The 25,153-nt window shown below is 41.8% G+C and overlaps 1 pseudogene; it reads left to right on the forward strand.

The window, feature by feature from the left end:
• Positions 1-20,000: 20,000 nt before the first annotated feature.
• LOC139070258 (uncharacterized) lies at positions 20,001-22,576 on the forward strand (annotated as a pseudogene).
• Positions 22,577-25,153: the final 2,577 nt, after the last annotated feature.

Consider the following 25,153-nt stretch of genomic DNA (forward strand, 5'->3'; position numbering starts at 1 on the left):
CTTCATCTGTGGAAAAACTCTTGGTTCAGAAAAGCCTGACAGAACTTCGTCCCCCTAGCATTTAGCAATCGTAGACTCACCCATCTTGACTCACGACAGGGAAGGCCATTGTTGGTTTAGCGTCCAGGAAACAGCAGAAAACTCCCCGACTAGTTGAAGCTAACCATTAGCATTAGCAACTCCACCCCTCAGCAGAACTCCTTCAGGCTTGAGTTACTTGTGGAGATAAAACATCAGCGTTGTAAAGTGGTAGAGTGGTGTTGCTGTTATCCAGTCAGAGGTGAGATGTCTAAACATCAAATCCTGCCGTCTGCTGCCCCTCTCTCCTCCGCTGAATTCTACGTCCTCAAACAGAAGCGTCTGTTTTTCCCCAAAGAACAACTTACTCATACTTTAGTATGTGTCTTAAAAATGTGAGTAAACGTATCTTTAAAAAGGTTTATGCTTCTTTATGCCTGCCTTGTTACTATTAAAGATGCATCAACCAAACTTCCTTTGATCCAGCTGCTTTTGAGGATAAAACATTTTTGTTGTATTTCTAACAAGACGTGCGTTGCGGCTCCTGTATCCAGCTTAGGGTTATTGATGCCTAAAGGTTGGTTTATGCTTGACGGCTCCGCGCGGCGAAATTGCGTCATTTTAACAACCACGCCCCTCCACCGCGTCTCCGCACGGCTCAAAATTTCCGCAACACGCACCTAGGAAAATTTCTAACCACGCGGACGGACGGACGCGGAAAAACATGGCGGACCGGCAAGAACTAGTATGGCAGAGGTTCGTAAATACAGACATTTGTATGATTCAGCTCTCAAAGATCACCGTGATCAACATGTTGTTAATAATTCTTGGAGAGAAATAGCTCGCGCTGTCGGAAAAGACGAGGACGCTGTTAAAAAATGCTGGAATGCCATGTTGTAAACAGTAATTTCTACTTCTACTACGGTGCAGTGTTGGATGCATGCCATAGAGCTCCATGCTGCCCCCTACAGTTTGGGAGAATATTGGCTCACCGCAGAGACAAGCCGCATGAACCATAAACGCTGCGAGCTGTGAAGCGCGTTCCATCCGCGAGCCGCATCACCAAGCGGAAAGTGAATGCGTCAAGCATAAACCAAGCTTTAATAAGTGAAGCAAAGTCTTTGGACTCAATCAAGTGTGACTGAAGGTTTTCATTCATATCATTAGTTCATTTTGAGCATGTCACTTTCAGCCCCAAAAAATGCTGTGTGTGCCTGAGGCCTCTGTAAAAGTAGGTCAGTAGCTGCAGGTGAGGTGAGTGAGAGAATAAAACTGGTGCCTACCTTTAAAATAGCCAGAGTGTGTCGGTGGTAAACAGGGAGAGGCTCCAGGATGGGCTGCAGCTGGCTCCAGGGGAATCGAGTGATGACAGTGGCGAGCCGTGTCACTTTAATACCATTAGATGAATTATTCAACCCATCAGTCAGTCTGGCTATGGACGTTAGGTGGGAGCAGGTCTGACAAGCTGTAGTCTGGCTGGTTCACTCATGCTCCTGCTCGTGTCATTCCAGTACATGGAGCACAGGAGCTTAAGCCTCACACTTTCAGCTTTATTTTTCTTCACGTTTACCATTTTCCTCACGTGCACCAGCTGTAGGCATGTTCACTGTGTCGTACGAACTGTAAAATAAAAGGTGTACAGGTGTAAATCAAATCCAGCTCACACCAGCACTGGCAAGTGTTCCTTGCTGCCTGCAGAGAGCCGTGTTGAAGTGGATGGGAACAAGAGTGCCTTTATTAATTTGTAAATTGCTTGAAAAACGGCTGAATGTCAATAGGGGAGCGCTGCAAAACGAGATTAATGGCTTGTGTTGCGCTTTGGGAGAGTTTTACGGTGTCATAGTGTCATAAAGGCGACTCTGTTTGAGCTGGGATCACCACGGCAACATGCGCTGATCTAATATTCTGCTCTGAACGTAGGCCTTTTAGATCTGACGATATTTCAAATAGTAAAATTGTAATGAAACAACATTTAAAAAGCCACAGGTAGAATTAAAATCCACTAACTGATCATAATAAAAATAACTGTCTAATAATTGATCCATCCATCCATTGGGTCGCGGGGGAATTAGCCTCTCCCCAGCCACTTGGGCCAACTCCTCTGGGGGGAATCCTGAGGCGTTCCCTGGCCAGCCATAAGACAGTCCCTCCAGCGTGTTCTGGGTCTTCCTTCAGGTCTTCTCCCGGTTAGACGTGCCTGGAAAACCTTACTAGGGAGGCATCCTGACCAGGTCTTCTCCGAGCCTCTCCCAGATGACCAAGCTTTGTAGGAGCCAAGAGCTGTGCTTGCGTACGTGACTCTTTAATATCCTGTTTTCAGTCCAGTTTGCATCATTTCCAGTAAGACTAACATTTATCTGAATGTTTATCTGAAGTCAACAGCAAGCGAATGTGAGCCAAGACGTGAGACGCTGCACGTCCACATCTCGTCTCTAGATCCAGTAAAGAAGTGTTTATCTGTAGTTTGAGTACAAACAGCTGTTTCCTGTTGTTGTATGGTTTGCTGGGAAAGACTCAACTCAATTCAATTCAATTCAAAAATACTTTATTAATCCCAGAGGGAAACTGATTGCTGTAGTAGCTCAGAATAATAATAACAATCAAGTCATCAAAGAGTTATTGTATATTACAATGGCTGTTGGCAGGAAGGATCTCCAGCAGCGGTCAGTGTTGCAGCCAGACTGAAGAAGCCTCTGACTGAAGACACTCTTCCGTTGTCGGACAGTCTTGTGAAGAGAATGCTCAGAGTTGTCCATCATTTTCTTGATTCTCTGGAGAATCCTTCTTTGCATTATCTCCTCCAGCGGTTCCGAAACTGCCGAAACTCTGGCTGAGTCCTTGAAAGGGCTTGGAGTTCCTCCGTCTTGTTGGCCAGTGATCTCACATTGCCCATTATGATCGATGGAAGAGATGGTTTGAATTTCCTCTTTCTCTGTTGCCGTTTTGCTCCCGCTCTGCACCCACGCTTCTTGCGTTTTAGCTCATTTGGGATTTGTGGCTTCAGTTGAGGTATTATTTCAGCCTTTCCAATGTTAATCAGCTGCTCCCGATTGTAAACCAGCTTGTTGCCATGGTTACGCATCATAAAAATGCTCAAAAAGTGAAAAAAGCTAAAAAAAATAGCAGTAAAAATCCTCCAAGCTTCACAGCACCAGAAACAGAAAAGTAAAGTGTCCAAAAAATACAGTTTTTCTTGAGAAACTAGAAAAAAATACCCAAGAAAAGGCTAAACTTACATATAGTCAACAGAGCTACTCCAACATGCAGCCACCCAGAGAACACAGTTTCCAATTCTTGTGTATGTGAGACCCATAAGCTATGCAGGAGTGACGTCAGTAAAAAGTGTAACTGGGGTCTCATTTCGATGTAAGCAGGCTTTTTGGAAGATTGCAGCCGGAGGCTCTCTGCGTCCTGGCTGAACGCTGTCCCAAAGACTGGTGTTCTATTACTGAACTGTACAAATAAAAAGCCCCACGCTGTAAGGACAAAGTTGTCTCGTTCTCTTGTGTTTTGATAAGGAAAAGAACCGCAGCTTCTCACCCTATCTCTAAGGAAGAGCAGCCACCCTGCGGAGAAAACTCATTTCAGCCGCTTGTATCTGCGATCTCGTTCTTTTGGTCACTACCAAAAGTTCATGACCATAGGTGAGGGTTGGAACAAAGATGAACCACCTAGACTCTCTCTTCACCACGGCAGACTGGTACAAAGCCTGCATTTAATAACTGATGTAAAATCCAAAACCATCATTTCATATTTCAGCCAGTGCTTTAAAGTTTTACTGGAAATACTGTGATTGTCCTTGTTGAACAAATGAAGTCAGGTAATATGATGAATTATGGCCTTTATGTGAAATTTAGTGGGTGTTTGTGTTGTCAGGAGTTAATGACATAATAAATGGATTGCTTTCACAGGTTGTTCTTGATTTATTAATACTGTACATCACCCCGGCTTTCCACTGGAGCCGTCAGCAGCACGTTACTGCAGCAGCACGTCATAGCTGCTGATAGGAACCGCTGTGGTCAACAGAACCTTTTCCACTGGAGCCGTCAGCAGCGCGAGTCAGCCGCGTCTCAGGAGCAGCATGTCGCAGCCTTCACGCGCCGGTTCTATTTTCTACGCGCGACGCCTCTGAAACGGGTCAAGTTCGACATTTTTGGGGAAGGAAAGACAGGAAATCGGAGGCGGAAATGGAGAGAAGCTCCCGAGATTTTCAGAATAAAGAACGTACTGCCTTCCGGTCGCTTTACTTTATAAAAAAAGGTTACTAACTGTGCGGCCCCTTGAGAAGTTATCACCTAGCTAGCGGTCTCCTTTGTTTTTCAGGTCCGTATTGGCGATTATAAAACGGACAGAACATGAAACACAAACCATGTTGTAATTTTCTCCTGCTTGTTGTTGTGTTTACTGACGAAGTCACTCATGTGACTTCGTGCTCGGTCGGTGACAGCTGCTCCCCTGCTGCTTCGCGTCTCGTGGGAAGGGCCAAGCAGCAGCTTACGCGAGAAAGACGTGCTGCTGCAGTAACGTGCTGCTGACGGCTCCCGTGGAAACCCGGGGTTAGTCTCCAAAACAAACCACAAGATGATGAGACAACTTAAAAAATTAATTAGAACTCCTGAGAGGAGACCCATTGGGACCCAGAACTCACTGAAGGGAATGGAGGTCCTCTCCAGCATGGCCATGCTTTGGGAGCCTCCAGGAGGAGCTGGTTTCTGTGATTGCTGAGTTGAGATTAGCTTTTATCCTGCCAACTTACTCTAAGAAAACCCAACTGTGTTCACATTAGAAGGTTGTCGGGTTCTAAATTGGTTCATTGTAATGCTCTCCCCTCACAGCATGATGTATTTTCTTAATTACCACTGTGTGTCTTGTCTGTTATTACCTACCTCATCAGTCTGTAAACTCTCATGTGTTATTCAGTTGTCCAAAGTTGCATGTCTGTCTTTAGTTTTCTTTATTGGCCCAGTTTTAGTTAGATTTTCTAGCCTCAAAAGAAAGATTAAAATGCAGTGGAAACATTATTTGCTTTTCTTGCAGAAAACAGCTTAAAAATCATGTTTAATTCAAATTAAATGCACTGAATTTATCATGTTTGCAACTTGAATTTGCTCACTCCACACACTTTGTCATGGAAATAGGGCAAAATGTACTTACAAGAAAAAATTACGTCTTTAAAAAGATATCTACATTACCATTATGAGTAACTCGAAGTTAAATGTGTTGGTGATTTTCTGCCAGCTTACGATCTGTTTTTCAGTTATTTCCTGTTCTGTTCACCGAGGGAAACATCAGGACGTTTCATGGGTTAAGTGTTTTTTCCACAGTGATGCTCCACTGGTTTAATTCTTTGTGACTTCACCGTCTCCTGGTGGTGTTTCATCAGAGCAAGGCTTCTTGACCTGCTGCAGAGGTGTTGAAATGACAGTGATGAATTACCTCCAAGTGCTGCGACCTCAAGTCGTGCATTTGCACTTTCATAATTTAATCTTCCCAAACATTTTTTTTTACGTTTCGCAGGAGGAGGTTGGATGGTTCCATGCACATTTGATCAATGAGAAATTGGATTTCAGCAAGGTTGTCTTTTTTTATTTATTTCAAAACCTAAAAGCCAAAAAAAACAGCCAACAAATCAAAAAACGCTGCCAAAAAAAAACATATTAGGTGCTCTTGTGACTATGAAGCAGGAATAGCTTGATGTATCTGGTAACAAAGAAAAACAAATAATTGAAATAACCTTTCTCAAAGCTGTAGTTCATAGCGTGACATCATCAAGGACAAGAAGGGATTCCCGCCCCAGCTCCCCCTCCCCTCCTGGAAGACACTGACAGCTTCACCCAACCCAGCCTTTCCACTGGATGCGTAAGCGGTGTGTGACGTAATAGGCACATTCTACTTTACAGCTGGTCCTGCAAGGTCACAAATTCACGGAAGGATTTGCTACACCATGCGTGATTTCGGAAGTTCACACGATAACAAGCAAGGAGACAGACGGATGCATGAATCCAAAAAGGTCTGTGCTTTTTTTTTTTCAGTTTTGTTTTCCCCGGCAACGAAGTGACAAATATTTTAAGCAACTGGAAATCTGCTCGTGACTCTTGTTTTGAAAGTTTCTAGATGGTTTACACTAGGGATGAGTGAGTACACCACCATCTGTATCTGTATCTGTACTCGGAGTGGGCGTGGCCTAACCCGGAAGTGGGTGTGGTTTAACCGTAAGTGGGTGTGGTTTACATCAATACAGTATTTTAAATCTGACATTGATATGGATTGATCAGAAGTTGCTATGAGTATTGTTTATTTGAAAACTATTTACAGGACAGCCTCAGAATTTAGATTAAATATTTTTGATCTCAATAGTAAAGAAATTATTACAGAACAAGTTTTTCAATAAAATCAGAACATTAATATTTAAGTGCACAAATTCATACATCTGAACTCATGCAATAGGAACTAGTAAATATGAAATACTAGAACCAGACACAATTTATCTTTATTTTAATTAGATTATTTAAATTACAAATAATTAGATTCAGTCTCAGCCGAAGTACCCTCTGTATTGTACAACTGCTTTCATGTTTGACTTCCTTTCTGGCTTGATCTGGACTGCAGAGTTTGGTGTGTTCTGGAAGCGTAACACATAACAAACAGACTTGAGACACAAGCAACGAGTCCCTGCACTTCTGGGACACGTCCAAAGAGTAATTCTGGAGCAGGCAGTGGACAGGCACCAATCCACTGTAATGGCGGTTAAATGCTGGGACGTACTGACAATAAGCAAAGCTTAGGCGGCCAGTGGAAAGGAGGGGTCGTGCTGCACGTATGCAGGAACAGCGGAGTCAACAGAATAAAACAATAGTCTAAAGTAGATAGGGGTTCAACAACACTACACTAAACACTACCTCCAATACAAAGATAATTTCCTTTTCATTTTCCTGCTTCTTCTACGGTAGCTTAAAGCTTACTGACATTAATTCAATGAACGTCAAGTTAGCAATCAAGCTAGCACCATATTAGCCTCCTGTAGATGCACCAAACAACAGCTATCTACTCTAAATTTGCTTTTATTATTAATAATATTTCAGCTACAATTATCTAAAGTACAATTAATGACTTAGTATTTAACTGTCATTGTGTATCATGAAGCAGCACCCTGCATCTTTAAAGTGTAAATTCTGCTCGACTGTCGCAAACATCTCACGAAGAGTTTTGGGGCACGTTCTCACTGATTGACAGCTTCCTCTTGTGGATATGCAAATCTATTGGTCAACACTCTTTTTTTTCATTGTTATTATATTCCTAATGAATAAATGCGCCTGAGGATTTTTTTTCACTGCAAATAATAAAACTTTGTATTACTTTATTCTTGGTGTGGTCTTTTTAAATAGTAGAAACAAGCATTAAATGCCCTCAGGTGGTGATGACGGACCTGAGCAGGGTTAGGGTTAGTCCTGGTTGCTGGTTCCAAGAAGCAGGAGCTTACGCTGTCCATGGTCCTGAACTTTGACAAGCAGCAGATGTGACAATGAGCAGCTTCTTGTGGGTGCTGAAGCAAATTTTACTCATTTCTGATTAAACATTTCTTCTAACGCTTTGAAACCTATTTTTTATTTAAAATAAGGTGAAACATGGGCTGAAAGTTTAAAGATTAAATAGTAAATGGTAAAATGCCTGTATTTGAAATAGCGCCCTCTAGAGTCCTGAGACACCTCAAGGCACTTTACAACACATTCAGTCATTCACCCATTCACACTCTGGTGGGGATGAGTTACAAAGTAGCCACTGCTGGCCTGGGGCGCACTGACAGAGGCGAGGCTGCCAAGCACTGGCGCCGCCGGTCCCTCCGACCACCACAAGCAGGCAAGGGGGGTTGAGTGTCTTGCCCAAGGACACAACGGCAGTGACAAACTGAGCGGGGCTCAAACCTGCAACCTTCCGATTACGGGGCGAGCACATAAATCCTGTGCCACCGTCGCCCCACAAATATGTTTGATTAGCATGTTTTGCCAGTATAATAAGCAAATCTGATTTCTAAAGGCTGATACAAGTAAGGTTTGACCTAGAAAGAATGAATATATGCCTTGTTTTTCAGGTTTTAAGGTGACCACACACACACACACACACACACACACACACACACACACACACACACACACACACACACACACACACACACACACACACACACACACACACACACATGCACAAACACACAAAGATGCTAACAGGCATGTCCAAAGTATGGCCCGAGGGCCATATGTGGTCCTCAGGCTGATTGTGTGCAGGCACCTCTTGCAAATGCTTCTCTCCATAGGCATGTTGATGTTTATCCACACTTTTTACATTTTTTATGACACTTTAATGTATATTTTTAATATCAGAAATGTGAGTAGTAAAATGAAAATTTTTTTACCATAATAAAATCATATTTGCAATTTTTTACAATAAACAAAATCTCATTTATGTGGCCCACAAGGACTTTAACTTGATCATTTTAGACACCACTGCTACTTTAATGTTGGTAAACTGCTTTTTCTTGCTGCACGAAGGCTAAGCTTAGTGATCATAGAGCTGCATTTAGGTAATCCCTTCTCCAACTGGCAAAGCAGAAGGACCCCTAATTAATTACTTAATAGTATTATTATTATTATTATTATTATTATTATTATTATTATTATTATTATTATTAAGATTTATAGTAATATTAATACTGACAAGACTGAAATAAGTGCTGCTTGTGGGCCTTTTATAAACTCTGGACTTAAACCCTCCAGTATGATGTCACACACAGACTCAGCTATTGTGTATATGCGGTTCTAGAAAATTTAAAGAGCAAGTCACCCTCAAATCAACTTTTTTTGTTGATAAACTATATAAATGAGTGTCTAATTGCTCTGTACACACGTTCAGTCAATAATTTGGTACTTCAGTGCATCTTAGTTAAAATTTAAATAATCTGCCTAAAACTGTCAGCGATGCAGCGTCGTCAGGCAAAAACTCAGCACTGCATTTGAATTTAAATCTGCCATCGCTATTGGCTAAGAGGTACACTATGATGTTAGATGGTACGTTATGATGTCACAATGTTGTGAGTGTGTGTATTTGTTAGTGGCTCCGCTCTCTCGGTCTGCTAGGCAACAGCATTTGTTGCATTTTTCAAACAGGAAGTGGGAGTTGAGTAAGAATCTGGTAGGGGTTGACTTGCTCTTTAACTAATTAATGTGTTTTTAATTAATAATAATATCAATATTATATTGATATTATTAATATTAATATTATTAAAATACACATTAATTAATATTAATATTAATTTAACAAAAACACATTAATTATTGGAATCTTCTAGAACCGGGTAGACACAATAACTGAGTCTGTGAGACTATAAAAGGCCCACAAGCAGCACTTACTTCAGTCTTGTCAGACCTCTTGCTGAGAACGCATCACTGTCTCTGGACACCCAACTAAGATTGAACACGCCCTTATTTTCAATCAAATGATGAACCGAAGAAACATGTCTTGGTACGATTCACGTCTACACCCAGAAGAAATGGATTTTGAGTCAGTGATCGACTTTGGTTCTGATACTGAGGATGAAAACTCAGAACTACTCTCACAAATTGAAGAGACAGAGAAGGACATGTTTAATGAAACAGAACATACATCCGTCTTTGATGCTGAGATAGAGTCTCTTCAATATGAGACTAAATTATCTGCTGATATGGAGTTCCCTGGATCTGAGGCGGTCGATTCTGATTCTGAGACGATGGCCCCTAGACGCCATCGTCTCAGAATCAGAATCGACTCAGACGGTTCAGCAGGATTTAGCTGATTTTAAAAGCAGGCAAATTGATGAACTTTTCAAACAAGTGGATCATTTAAAAGAAAAACTGCAGAATAGAAATACTTGTTTCAATCAGGAGAAGGAGAAGACGATTGCTGCAGAGAACCATTGTGAAAAACTGGAGGAATGAAATTTGGACTTAGAAGTGATGTTTAACAGAGAAAAAGATGAGAAAATCAACATAGAGCAGAAGTTTATTGACAAGCTGGAGCATTTAAAGGAGCAGCTTGCAGAAAAGAACATTTTCATGTAAAATCTGCAAACAGATCCTACATTTAAATTATTTAGATGTTGTATGGGTCAGTCATGAAGAGAGAGCTGCGCTGGAAGATCAGGCTCTCAATTTACTGGTCATTCCACATTCTGCTCACCTATGGTCACAAACTTTGGGTAGAGTCTGAAAGACCAAGATCGTGGATACAAGCGGCCAAAAATGAGTTTTCTTTGCAGGGTGGCTGGGCTCTCCCTTAGAGATAAGGTGAGAAGCTTGGCCATCTGGGAGGGGCTCAGAGTAGACCCGCTGCTCCTCCACACAGAGAGGAGCCAGTTGAGGTGGCAGTGGGGCATCTGATTAGGATGCCTCCTGGACGCCTCCCTGGTGAGCTTTTCCAGACACATAAAATCAGGAGGAGACCTGAAGGAAGACCCAGGACATGCTGGAGGGACTATGTCTCTCAGTTGGCCAGGGATTGTCCCAGGAGCTGGCCTAGTGGCTAGGGAGAAGGAAGTCGGGCCTCTCTGCTGCTGCCCCAGTGACTCGACCATGGACAATGGATGGATGGAACTCATATTGTGGGTATTTGCTTTAAAGAGCCTATTAGATTATTAAATTATACATTAGTTTCCTATATTCACCACAACAAGCATTGGTTCCAGTGGGAGTGAGCCACTCCCCAGCACCAACAGATCTTTATCATCTTCTGTGATGTTTGCATGAATATTTTAGCAAGCAGAAGCTTTTCACCTCTGTTTGTGTGTCAGTGACTTTTAATTTCTGAATTTTTTTTTTACCAAAATCTGTCAACCTTCCTGATTTTAAAGCATCCAGTCAGCAAACATTTGTTTCCATTTATGCTACACATGTGCAAAAATGGAAGAGTCCAATGTTTTACTGAGGGAGGGGGTCACATTTATCTGTTTACCACTCCATCCATCCATCCATTTTCATCCGCTTATCCGGAGTCGGGTCGCGGCGGCAGTATAGCCTAAGGCAGGAGGCTCAGACTTCCCTCTCCCCAGCCACTTGGGCCAGCTCCTCCGGGGGAATCCCAAGGCGTTCCCTGGCCAGGTGAGAGACATAGACCCTCCACCGTGTCCTGGGTCTACCTTTAGGTCTCCTCCCGGTTGGACGTGACCGGAAAACCTCAGCAGGGAGGCATCCATGAGGCATCCTGACCAGATGCCCAAGCCACCTCAACTGGCTCCTCTCGATGTGGAGGAGCAGCGGGTCTACTCTGAGCCCCTCCCGAATGACCGAGCTTCTCACCCTATCTCTAAGGTAGAGCCCAGCCACTCTTCGGAGAAAACTCATTTCAGCCGCTTGTATCCGCGATCTCGTTCTTTCGGTCACTACCCAAAGCTCGTGACCATAGGTGAGGGTAGGAACGTAGATTCACCGGTAAATCGAGAGTTTCGCCTTCTGACTCAGCTCTCTCTTCACCATGACAGACCGGTACAACACCCGCATCACTGCAGATGCAGCACCAATCCGCCTATCGATCTCACGCTCCAGTTTTCCCTCACTCGTGAACAAGACCTCGAGATACTTAAACTCCTCCACTTGGGGCAGGACCTCATCCCTGACCCAGAGAAGGCATTCTACCCTTTTCCGAATCAAGACCATTGTCTCAGATTTAGAGGAGCTGATTCTGTTTACCACTGCAAAAGTTATTTTTAATTATATCTTTTTTTAAATACAATGTATTTAAAACAATACAAAAAAAAAAAACAAGTGAATGAACCACATTTCTCCCGCGCTGGCCTCCCTGCACGGGCTACCGGGCACAGTTTAAAGTTTAAGCTTTTCCAAGGCAGTGCCCACACCTACTTAGCAGAGCTCTTAATATAGCATGTTCCCACACCAGAAACTGTCATGGTCTGCGTCTGCCCCTTCCTTCATGTGCCTCCTGGTGTCCTCCATCCCTCTCTAGATTCCCTTGTGTGTCTCATAGCGCCCTCATGTGTCCTTTGTCTGCATCTCATTTCTGTGTTTTCTGCTGTTTGTGGGCATTCGATCATCCCCATCCCCTCCTGTTGTAGCTCCAGCCTCTTTGTCTCCAGCTTTGTGTTTGTGTGGGTGTGTGCGTGTCTGTTCCCCAACTGAGTGTTTGTGTGTGTGTGTGTGTGTGTGTGTGTCCATTCCCCATTTCAGTGTGTGTGCGTGTATTTGGGTGTGATCGTGTGTGTGTGAGTCCTTCCCTCAGTCTTTTAGTTCAGTTTTGTGTTTATCTGCCCTCCTTTGGTTCTGCTTCCCCATTTAGATAATTGTTGTCACCTGTCTTCCCTCCAGCCCTCACTCCACACACCTGCTTCCTGTTTCCCTAATTGTTCCTCCCAGTCTTTTTAAGCCCGGTCTTGTCTTTGTCTTGTGTCGGCCCATTGTGGTAATTCTGTCAGTCTGCTCGTGTTGTCTCTACTGTTTTGATCTCCTGCTCAGCCCTTTGGATTTACAGTTTTTTTATTTTTTATTTTTTGGGCTCCAGCCCTTTTGGATATATTTTTGTTTTACTCAGCCTAATAAAAGTATTTTACTTTACATCATCTCCTGCCTCATGTCATATTGGGTTCCTGCATTTTGGGTCCTACCAACACTGAAACGTGACAGAAACTGCTTATCGTCCCTCGCACCCGATTTAAGACTCATGGTGATCGGGCTTTTCAAGTCCTTGCACCCTCTCTCTGGACCCAGCTCGCACTCACAAACAGTCTCCATCTCTGGCAGGTTGAAGACTCATTTTTATAGGATGGCCTTCTCCTAAAGCATTTGGTTGATGGTTTACATTCTTTGTTTAGATTTCTTTTAACTACTTAATTTTAATTTTTCTGTAATCTCATTTGCATTTTATTGTTCTCAGTAATGTCCATGTTCTTATTTAGTTTTTAGTGTTTTTATGACTTGCTGTCACTTTTTAGCTTTGTGACTTTTCCTGTTCAGCGCCTTTGAGGGTGGTGGAAAGCGCCATGTAAAGAAAGCATGATGATGATGATGATGATGAATAAAAGTCACCCTGTAAGCTACTTTGAGACCCTCTTCTGTAACTTCATGTTTAAAGCTTCACCTTTTGAGCAAATGACCACAACATTTGGTTAATACCTGGTGTGACAGTTGCTCCCCTGTGATATTCAAACTATTGTGAACAATTAATGTCAGAAGAAATGGATTTGACAAATCACAGATGTTCGAAAAGTGATTTTTGTTTACAAACTAAGTAAGATTACTGTTTAGTGCACGCTTGTTAACGGAACAACCTTCCTTCTTTCCTCTGAAACCATTATCTTTCAGTTTCTCTCCCACCATCGTGTTCATTAGGGGAGATTTGTGCTGTCTGTGTGGACAGTAAAGGAGAAACAAACAAGAGTTTAAAAAATCAATTAGAGTAAAAGCTTTTCTGTTCAGATTCAGAGAGAAAAATCATCTTTTTTTTCTTCTGGTTGTTCATTTTGTTTTGTTTTTCTTTTCTTTTTTTCTTTTCTTTTGACAGCCTTAAAAGATTCCTATTTTGTTTTCACGAACATGAAACAATAGTTGTTCTGGTGTATTAGACGCTGGAAAAATAAGGTTAGAAAAATCCGATTATATCCATACCAGTTTCTTTAGAGCCACTTTAGTTTACATTTAGTAGATTTCATGAACCGATTCTGTAGCTTTTTTATTATTTTTACAGGATTTCTTTATACGCTTTTCAATCATTTGGCCACATTTTTGTAATTTACTCATAATTAAAGGATCCGTGTGACTGAGAGTAAGGTTGAGGAGCGTGTTCTCATTACTTACTAAGATTAAATACGGCAACATGTTTAAAGTTTTAAGGACAGACGTGCACTCAGCTCACAAAGTGAGCAGCAGAAGTGCATCCTTTCAATAAATCATTTACTCAGTCCGTGTTTTTCCTCCGCTGGACGACACCAAGACAAGAAAATCAAGAACTGCTCGCTGAGTTTAGGGGAAGTCATTAGAGCCGTTAGATGGGGTGTGTCCTTGGTTGTTGTTTGGGGGGCTCTCTTTGACCCCGTCTCACTACAGGAGAGCACCAGCATGTGGAGGAGAAGCCTGCAGCTTCAAAGCTTACTCTCCGAGATCCTGAAAATAGAACAGAGCTGCGTGGAAGGGATGGAGAAAAGTGCAGGGCCATATGTTCTTCCGTCTGGACGAGAAACAAGATGATCTAATTAAATCTAGTGTTTTTTTTTCTTTTTCTACACTAGTGAGATAAACTTCTACTGAAACGCACTTCACAACTTCACAGTTGGACCACTTCGATGCCAAGAAGTCTTCCTTAAACCACACTCTAGGTGCTCGTCCGGCAACACACCGACTCAGTGCTGAAGAATACTCTTCGTACTGGAGGAAATCTCATTTTCAGTCCGTGAGGAGTTGTAATTTTTGAAACATTGAACTTTTTTCACCTCCAGAGAATCTCATCGTTTGTGAAACTGAAGCTTCAGCGATTTCCCAGACGTTTTCATCCCCGATGACAACGAGGAACAAAGGGCGAGGAGTCTAATTCAGTCTCAGAGTGTCAGTGATCTCTGCCGACACTTATTTGAATATTATTCTAAATCTGAACCAAACTCATGCCTTATTCACCTGCGTGCCTGCAGGGAAAACATTAGTGGCTATGCGGCATATTTACACATCAAACATCTCCTCCACTTCCTCATCACTGCTTTCCTTTCTTCTCTTCCAGTTTTCTGCCTCCTTCCATCTGCTCTCATCACTGCGGTTATCTCCACTCTAATCCATTTTCACTGCTCCCTAAAAAAACAGCGTTCTCCCTTTCTTCTCTACAACACAAAGATGGTTATCTTACTAATCTCTATAATTGTACTAAGATTTGACCTTAATTATTAACAGCATTTGCATGTGTTCAGCTGCTTCTAATTAAATTACATCTCTGATACCAAACCATATTCTTCAGGCAGCTCCTCCTCATCCTCTGCACACAAGCAGGTGTTTCTGTGTTTGCGTCGGTGTGCACAGACAGAGGCTGACATCTTCACTTTAAAAATTCATTTTTAGTGAACAACTTGAAGGATTGGTTTATTTTAAATGCTAAAATACAAATGTCTTTGAGGTTACGTGCAGTTTAGTTTCTTCCTTTCGTTCTGGACTTTATGTTCATCTTTAGGCCTTTTGCAGATGCTTCCATCTGAAGTGACACACAAGTCAAATTAAATCAACTTTATTTATAAAGCACTTTTCATACAAAAAAATGCAACTCAAAGTGCTTCACAGATTAAAATGGCCCCATCGATCCCATATTCCCATCCCAGCCCCCCTCCCCAAGTATAAAACAATTAAAGTTCCCCTCCCGCAACCAATTTCCAAGGTGGACATACAATCACCAAGACACTCGCGCGCACACGCACACACACACACACACACACACACACACACACACACACACACACACGAGCAACAGAGTAAACAATAGGCTGAGTTCAGGTAATGAACGACACATCATCAGCGGAGCCATCTGCCCTGGCAGTAACAGATCCACGGCAGCAGCCAAGACCCTAACCCATGACGCCCATGGAGGGAGGGCGGAAACCCCCACCACTGCCCGGGCACTACCCGAGGAGCGCCCCAGCCGCCGCCGCCACCAACCACCGGCCCCAAGGCAGAGGGCTCCGCAGAGGAAACACTGGAGGATTAAAATATATAACATGTAAAATAACAAAAGCTAATATGGATAGAAAGTAACTGATATAAAGTGATTATAAAGATAGTAAAAAAAACATAATCATGTAAAAACACTAAGATGTAAATAAAATAATAAAATTCACTAAAAGAGATAAACATATATATGTATATATATATATATATGTAAACAAATATGACAGACGATTCAGTGAAACAGACTAGATAAATAGTAATCAGTTAAAAGCTAAGCTATAAAGGTGGGTCTTGAGCCTATTCTTAAAAGCCTGGACGTTCCCTTCGGCCCTGAGGTCCTCCGGCAGCCCGTTCCAAACGCGAGGGCTGTAGTGCTTGAAGGACGCCTCGCCGTGGGTGTGTGTCTTAACTTTAGGGATAACTAGGAGACGGCTGCCAGAGGAGCACAGAGACCGCGAGGGTTTATATAGTAAAAGCAGTTCTGAAAGATAAGAAGGCCCGAGTCCATTAATAGACACTTAAAAACCATTAAAAGAACCTTAAAATCGATATACAAGTCCACCCAACATGCATGTTTTGAGTCTTCCAAAGTGGAGTGTTTATACATGGGAAGAACATGGTAGCTGCAATGCATAAACAGATTTTAAACGCAATATAAAGATTTCTTTAACCCTCTCAGGCTCAAAATAAGTTTTGATAAAAGGACGAACAACTAAGTCCTTCAGGGTACTTCTGAGTTAAAAATGCTCATTATATACGTACGTGGAGTAACCAGGTAGGTAGGTTTTAACGTTGCACATCTGCAACGCCTGCCTCCAGAGGGTTAAAGACATTTTATCCTATTTTTAGTCTAAAAAGATTTTGGGGGCAAAAACAACACTTGAAATAATGTAAATGTTCTTAGAGAGACAATGTGAAGTTTTTACCGTTAATCACTGGAAATATGCATCAAAACGTTGAAAATGTATAAAATCAAGTCATTGAAAAATATTGGCGGCTTTGTAACATATAACCTTAACCGTATAACTATCTTTGGGGAACGCCATATAAGACGCCATGTATCCTTCTGGCCAGCTCGGGGACTTGCGCCTGTCGATGACCTCATATTAGATGATTGGCTGGATGTACGATATTCTACGTTAGCACAGTCAAAAAACATTTAGGCAGTAAATGAATTCAGTAACAAAACTGCTAAACTCTTTCCAAAACAATATGTGAAAGAACAGAATCAAAAAGGAGATGCAACATATTTTGGCTGAGCAGTATTGCCGTAGTATGTTGATGTCATCAGCAAGTGCAGGACCCCAAGAGAATCTGAAAACTACAATCAGCAGTATGTTCTCTTGATGGAATTAACTGAAGGACCATCGAAGTCTGAGGAGTCACACAGGGGTAGCATGCTTTCTGCTCCACAGGTAACAACATTTATCGTAATGATTTTTTATGCTAACAGTCACGACGATATGGTGTAACCTTGAAATGTATGTGTGTTCTGCCCCCTAGCGCTAGTAAACACACCGCCACTTTTAATATGATCAAATGCAGTAAGCAAAAGTTGCTTGGGTGGAATTCTTAAAAGTAGCAAATAAATCTAACTTTAGATTATTTAGCTAGTCTAAAAAAAGGATTTTTTACTTTCTCAAAAATTATTTTTTGTATTGTAAGCAGAAAGGCTGCAACTGGGATTTGAACCTATGACCTTCTTGTTGTGGAGCAACAGCACCACCATGCTCCTACACGCTGTTTTATTAAAATTCAGGTTTTATGTTGTGTTTACCTTTTACTTTTGCCCAGAACTGCCAACATTCTGCTGCACCATTTGCATTCACCATCGGCTCCCTCTCAGCAGGGGATTTAAAAAACAAATAACACTAATTAAAGAGCAGCTTAAACACGCCCATCAAGTTTACCAGCTGTGAGGTCTTTCACTGAGTCTAATCCTATGTGCTCTGCTGCAGTCTAAACTTGGACTTCTTCTATAGTGATCACATGAGAAGAAAAAAAAGGAGAAGAAATATTTTATATAACATAAGATAAGAAAACCACAAGGCACTTCACAAGGACAAAACTGGGAAAATCATTAAAAACTGTATAAAAATGGGAAGTGTAAAAATTGTGATTTAAAAATGTGATTAAAGGAATAAAGGAAATGAATAAGAAGCATGTAGAGTTGGTAGCAAGAGCAGTATGAGAAGAAGGTGGTGATGAAGAGTCAACTTGGCTTTGCTTTCTGTTTATTGACTTCTCAATTAGACATCAGCCAATATGTTTTTACTTTTTGTCGCCAATACTGATGCTGATATGTAGAGTTGATGGTGTCCAGCATGTGCCGCCGATTGTTTTGGTTTGATTTTCATGGCTGACACTGAGACATTTTCTGCACAACAATTTGAAAAGAATCAGTTTTTGAAGTCTGAATTTGACATTTTGTTCACTGCTCAGGAATAAAATCCTACATTTAACAAAAGTTAGTCAAACCCATCAACTCATTCTCAATCTCAAAGCATCAAAAAATGATGATGGGTGACAAAGCGTTTGTTTCTGATGTGTTGGGAGCCACCGATGAGCATTGGGAGCGTTGGGTAAACCGACTAACGTGGAAAAACTGAGATTTTGGGGCTCCCAACGCATTGGAAACAAACGCTTCGTCGCCCATCATCATTTTTCGACGCTTTGGGTGTGAGAATGTGTTGCTTGAACACATCAATAAACTGACAAAGTTCTAGCTCGAACCCAAAAGATAAATCAGTCAATCCCTCAGCTGTCCTAAGTAATGTTCTGTCATCATTAAGCTTTTCATTCAGAAGGTAAGACATCAACAACATAATGTTACGTATTTGATGTTTTCTGTAGATCGAATGTCTGACTCAAGAGGTTTAAGAGTGAATAGGAGGCCTAAGTCACACCCATCTACTTCTGGACCATGGGTCCAAATGAATGTAAGTCAGCGTGTCTAGGAACACTATTTTCTAATTCCGCTTGTTATGGATTTCATGATATCTGTGAATTTTAATGATGTTGTATTTTAATGAGGATGATTTTGATACCAAGAAAGCGCTTTTTTTAACCGGGGGAAACGCTGTTTTGGGTTTTGTGTGAAAATAAGTCCAGTACTACAAATACGCATCACAAAAATGATGTCATCAAACCAGACAGGAAGAAAAACAGGGAAAATGGCTGTAAGTTCAGCAAACTTCAAAGCTTTCTTTCAGAAGAAAAGAACCACCATAAATATGGCCATGTGGTAAGTAGCAGCTAAGCTAGGTGGGAGGAGATTCTGGTGACATCATATATGTGTCATCCTCATTACTTTTCCTTAAAATGGAGTGGAACAAGATGGCGACAGGCTGTTTGAGATGGCTTTTACATAATTTTTGGACTTTTTTTACTTGGGTTTTATTAGAACCAGGAGCAGATAGATGCATTTAAGTCCTTTATTTAGAAAAAGGATAGATTTTTGCCTTTTTCAACAGCGGGCTGCCTCGTTTACCGGCATCGTCGGTAAACGACGTCGTCGTTGTATTTCTCCGCTTATCCGGGTCTGGGTCGCGGGGGCAGCATCCCAACTAGGGAGCTCCAGACCGTCCTCTCCCCAGCCACCTCCACCAGCTCGTCCGGCAGGACCCCAAGGTGTTCCCGGACCAGATTGGAGATGTAACCTCTCCAACGTGTCCTGGGTCGACCCAGGGGCCTCCTGCTGGCAGGACATGCCCGAAACACCTCCCCAGGGAGGCGTCCAGGAGGCATCCTGACCAGATGCCCAAACCACCTCAACTGACTCCTTTCGATTTGGAGGAGCAGCGGTTCTACTCCGAGTCCCTCCCGAATGTCCGCGCTCCTCACCCTATCTCTAAGGCTGGGCCCGGCCACCCTACGGAGGAAACTCATTTCGGTCGCTTGTATCCGCGATCTCGTTCTTTCGGTCATTACCCAAAGCTCAGGACCATAGGCGAGGATTGGGACGTAGATCGACTGGTAAATCGAGAGCCTGGCTTTCTGGCTCAGCTCCCTCTTCACCACGACAGATCGGCTCAGTGTCCGCATCACTGCAGACGCCGAACCAATCCGCCTGTCGATCTCCCGATCTCTCCTACCCTCACTCGTGAACAAGACCCCGAGATACTTAAACTCCTCCACTTGAGGTAGGACCTCTCTCCCGACCCGGAGTTGGCAAGCCACCCTTTTCCGGTCGAGAACCATGGTCTCAGATTTGGAGGTGCTGATCCTCATACCGACATCTGTTGAGGTAAAAACGTCACGTTGTTTGTTAAATAAATGTATTATTTAGTCTGGCTTGCCAGGCTAACCATGAATATCAGCGCTGCCATTATTGACCATACTCAAACAAGTAAAATAAATTATGCATATTTTTAGGTAAAATCTATAGTTTTTTAGATGTAATCTTCATAATCATGGTAACAGTAATGGAAACAATTACAATATTGAAAAGATTTTGCAGTTTTAAACTCAGATTTCTATGGAAAATGGAGGACAGTTGTTGTGCAAGCCAGTCTCGCCATCAGTGATGACGATGAAGATGAAGAAGATGATGAGGCAGATCCTCAAATGTAAAACATTCTAAAACATTCTAATACTTTATATTTGATCAGAAATGGTATCTGTTGTTCAACAACTGTCAAAATTATTCTACAGTAATCAGTTTTTATAAAAATGTACTATATTGTTTAATAATCATGATTTATTCTGTATTATTCTACAGTGACATAATGTTCTAAAATTAGCTAGATTATTCTAAATAATCTTGTAATCAACTATATTATTCAAAAATAATGTTTATGTTTTACCTTTTCATGTTTTTTTAATTATTATTTCTTTAGCAGAACATGGCTAGAGTCCATTTTGATCACTTTGTTTTCTCTGATTTTCTGCATGAAAAATTGTAACAACAGAAGGATACATTTGTTGTATACCACAATAACACCCTGAGGCTGGATTTTTTATTTTAAACTACTTCAATGAGTGCCCTATAAAGGGTTAAAGTGACTCAGGCTGAGATTCGGCCATGATCTGATTAAATCAGTGAGATGGTGGTTGGACTGCTAAGCCATCACAGCCCTGAAGATGTTTAGAGCTGATATGTCAAAGCTGTCGCTGAGTCAAAAATAGCTCTAAATAAAAACTGCTGACAAGTTCAGAGGTCCGCTGGAGCTGGCATTTACCCAGTGTGTTTGGTGAGGTGTGTCCTCATTAAGTAAATGATTAATCTTAGGTTAAAGAATGGAAGCAGAAGCATGCTGGGTATGACTAAATGTCATCATCTCTTTGAAAAGGTGATCAGTGATGCAGATGTATGGTGATGTTTGAATGCTGCAGCCGTGGGTGAAGCTTGGGTGGCTGATTCTGGGCTGCAGTCACTCCTAAATCTTAAAGGCTATTAGAGCAGAGAAACCTGGCATTAATGCCACAATATGCCAGCGCTTGTGTTATAGCACTATCTCTCTCTGCTATCTGATTCATATGTAAGTAGGTCAGTGGAGCTGGGGCCTGGCGATGAATGGGCCCGTTTAGCCTCAGCTCCACTGGCTCAGAGCAATTACACACTAACACTGGAGCTGCGTCCCAAATTTCCATTTTAAAGTGTGGCATTGGACCTTTCAGCTCCTCCCTGACAAGCCCAGACTGCACGTTAACAACACTACTTATTGTTTAAACAATTAGCTGCACTAGAGGTGTGGTTTTAAGGATTTATTTTCTTTGAAGATGTTTATAATGTCCTGTTGGCGAGCCAAAAGAGCGCTTCAAAACAAATCTCACTGAAAATGGTTTAGAAGCTCTGCGGGGAGGAGCTTCCTTCTGGACCTATCACATCCAGAGAAAAATGACTTTCTTCTTCTTGTGTTTCAGAAATGATGCGTGGTAATTCCAGACATAGATGATTTTTGTCACTGTTTTCACTGTTTTGTTTAATTTGAGCTGAAGCTTTAGTCTGTGTTAAGCCTTGCATATTTCATCATTTAGAGAAATAAACCTTTTACAAACTTTACTGTGGTTAAAGTCACGGTTAGCAGTTTTGCTTGCTTTTAGCACCCCTAGTGTCCATCATTTATTATCTGTGGTCAAACCAAAAGCAAAAGCTGCCTCCTGTAGTGATAATGGTATGTGTAATAAATGTAGCGTTTTTTGTAGCTTTGGAGGCGAGGGTGTCGGAATTGGAGGCCTGGCTCCGCCCTGTTGAAAAGCCTGTAAACAGCCATAGCTACTTAGCTAGCGCGGGGCTAACTAGCTCAGAACCACCCCGTAGCGATCCTCCAGCACAACCCGAGCAGCCGGGACCTCAGGCCGGCTGGGTGACGGTACGCAGGAAGCATAGAACCCAGCCCATGGTCCACCACCAATCCGTCCACGTTTCTAACAGATTTTTCCCCACTCAGTGGACTGACAAGTCAACTCTGATCATTGGCAGCTCCATAGTCAGAAACGTGGCATTAGAGACTCCAGGAACCATAGTTAAATGTTTAAATGGGGCCAGGGCGGGCGACATTAAATCTTACCTGAAACTGCTGGCTAAGGATAAGCGTAAATACAGTAAGATTGTTATTCACGCTGGCGGTAACGACACCCGGTTACGCCAATCGGAGGTCACTAAAATTAATGTTGCTTCGGTGTGTAAGTTTGCCAAAACAATGTCGGACTCCGTAATTTTCTCTGGCCCCCTCCCTGATCGGACCAGTGACAACATGTTTAGCCACATGCTGTCCTTCAACCTCTGGTTGTCTCGGTGGTATCCTGAAAACAACGTGGGCTACATTGATAATTGGAAAACTTTTGGGGGAAAACCTGGTCTGATGCGGAGAGACGGCATCCATCCCTCTTTGGATGGAGCAGCTCTTCTTTCTAGGAATATGGCCAGTTTTAATAGTCCTCCATGACTACCCAGGGTCCAGACCAGGAAGCAGAGCCGTAGTTTAACCCACCCCTCTGCAGCTTCTGTACTGTTACCCACCCACTACCCCATAGAGACAGTGTCCTGCCCACGGTCAAAACCACACAGATTAAATATCAGGCTTAATAAAGCAAATCACGGAAATCTCATAAATATCAGAACAAATTCAACTGAGCAGAAAACTAGAAAAATTAAATGTGGGTTGTTGAACATTAGATCCATTTTTTCTAAGACTTTGTTAGTTAATGAGTTGATTTGTGATAATCAGATCTCTTTGCTCTCTCTCACAGAATCTTGGCTGCAGCAAGAGGACTGTGTTAGCTTAAACGAGTCGACTCCTTCAAATTATTTAAATCATCATATTGCTCGAAGTACAGGGCGAGGAGGAGGAGTGGCAACCATTTTTCATTTGGACTTATTAATCAGTCCCTTACAGATTAATAGTTACAGTTCGTTTGAACATCTTATTCTTAGTTTTCCTAATCCAGATTGCAAAACTGTAAAACCACTCTTGTTTGTAGTTTTATATCGTCCACCAGGCCCTTACTCTGAGTTTTTGGATCAGATCTCTGATTTTTTATCTGATTTGGTGCTAAATACTGATAAGGTCATTGTAGTGGGGGATTTTAATATTCATGTGGACATTGAAAATGATAGACTCAATGTAGCCTTTAGTACTATCTTAGACTCAATTGGTTTTACTCAAAGAATACATACCCACTCCTGCCATCATACATTGGACCTTGTGCTGACTTATGGCATAGAGTGTGAGGAAATAACGATCTTTCCACATAATCCAGTCCTCTCGGGCCACTTTCTGATAACCTTTGAGTTTTTTATAACTGAGTTCTCGAGACATGAAAGTAAATTTCACTATAGTCGGTCTCTATCTGACAACGCAGTTGCATCTTTTAAATCAACTGTTCCATCTTTACTGCATCTCAGAGGAACGTAACAGAGGGCAATATTTTCAGTCCTAGCCCCTCACAAATTGATGCCTTAGTTCATCATGTTAATTCCTCTTTACGTGTGGCATTAGATGATGTTGCCCCTTTAAAAAAGAAGGTAATTAGGGACAGGAAGTTGGCTCCCTGGTTTAATTCTCATTTACAAGCCTTAAAACAAAACTCTAGGAAATTGGAGAGAACATGGCGCTCTACGCACCATGAGGAGGCCTACCTATCCTGGAAAAATTGTCTTGTGCTTTATAAAAATAAGCTTCGACAAAGTAGAACTGCTTATTTTTCAGCATTAATTGAGGAGAATAAGCATAATCCAAAATTTCTTTTCAGTACAGTTGCTAAACTTACACAGAATCATAGCTCTGAGCCAGCTATTCCCTTAGCCCTCAGCAGCAATGACTTCATGGGATTTTTTACAAGTAAAATTAATTCTATTAGAAACAAAATCTTTAGCATGCTCCCTAATGCGATTTCTTCTTCCTCAGTAAATGAGGCAGCATCAGAGGTGACTCTAGAACCTCATCTGTGCTTGAACCATTTTGATCCAGTTGAGCTTTCAGAGTTATCAAAATATTAGCTTCATCTAAACCTTCAACTTGCATTTTGGATCCAATCCCAACCAAATTATTTAAAGAAGCATTTCCTTTGGTTACTGCCCCCATTCTAAATATAATCAATCTATCCTTAGTAAATGGGTATGTACCACAAGATTTTAAGGTTGCTGTAATCAAACCTTCACTTAAGAAGCCTTCTCTGGATCCAGATGACCCAATGAAATATAGACCAATATCTAACCTTCCATTTATATCCAAAGTCCTGGAGAAAATAGTGGCCATCCAAGTATGTCAGCATTTAAACACTAATGCTCTGTTTGAGGAATTTCAGTCTGGTTTTAGAGAGTATCACAGCACTGAAACTGCATTAGTGAGAGTTACAAATGATATTCTTATGGCCTCAGATAAGAATCTTGTGTCTGTTCTAGTCTTGTTAGATCTCAGTGCTGCCTTTGACACAGTTGATCACAATGTTCTTTTAGAAAGACTTGAACATGTTGTAGGGATCAAAGGAACAGCGCTAGGCTGGTTTAAATCCTACCTGTCTGACAGATTTCTTTTTGTAAATGCACATGACAAATCTTCTTCATACTCCAGGTTTACTTGTGGAGTACCACAGGGTTCAGTGCTTCAAACAAATTCTTTTTACTATATATATGCTCCCAATTGGTAAAATCATTAGACAGCATGGGATAAACTTACACTATTATGCTGACGATACTCAGTTATATTTAGCCATTAACTCTGATGAACCTAATCGGTTAGGTAGATTACAGGCTTGTCTTGAGGACATAAAAAATTGGATGACTCTAAACATTTTGCTTTTAAATCAAGACAAGACGGAAGTTCTCATCTTTGGACCAGAAATCCAGAAAAGGAAATTGCTTAGCCAATCACCTGACCTGAATGGCATTACATTAGTCTCCGAGAACAAAGTAAGGAACCTTGGTGTTATCTTCGACCAGGACATGTCATTCTAATCCCACGTTAAACTGGTTTGTAGGATTTCCTTTTTTCACCTTTGGAATATTGCTAAGATTA

Source organism: Nothobranchius furzeri, chromosome 6, assembly GCF_043380555.1.
Source record: "Nothobranchius furzeri strain GRZ-AD chromosome 6, NfurGRZ-RIMD1, whole genome shotgun sequence".
NCBI classification, from domain to species: domain Eukaryota; kingdom Metazoa; phylum Chordata; class Actinopteri; order Cyprinodontiformes; family Nothobranchiidae; genus Nothobranchius; species Nothobranchius furzeri.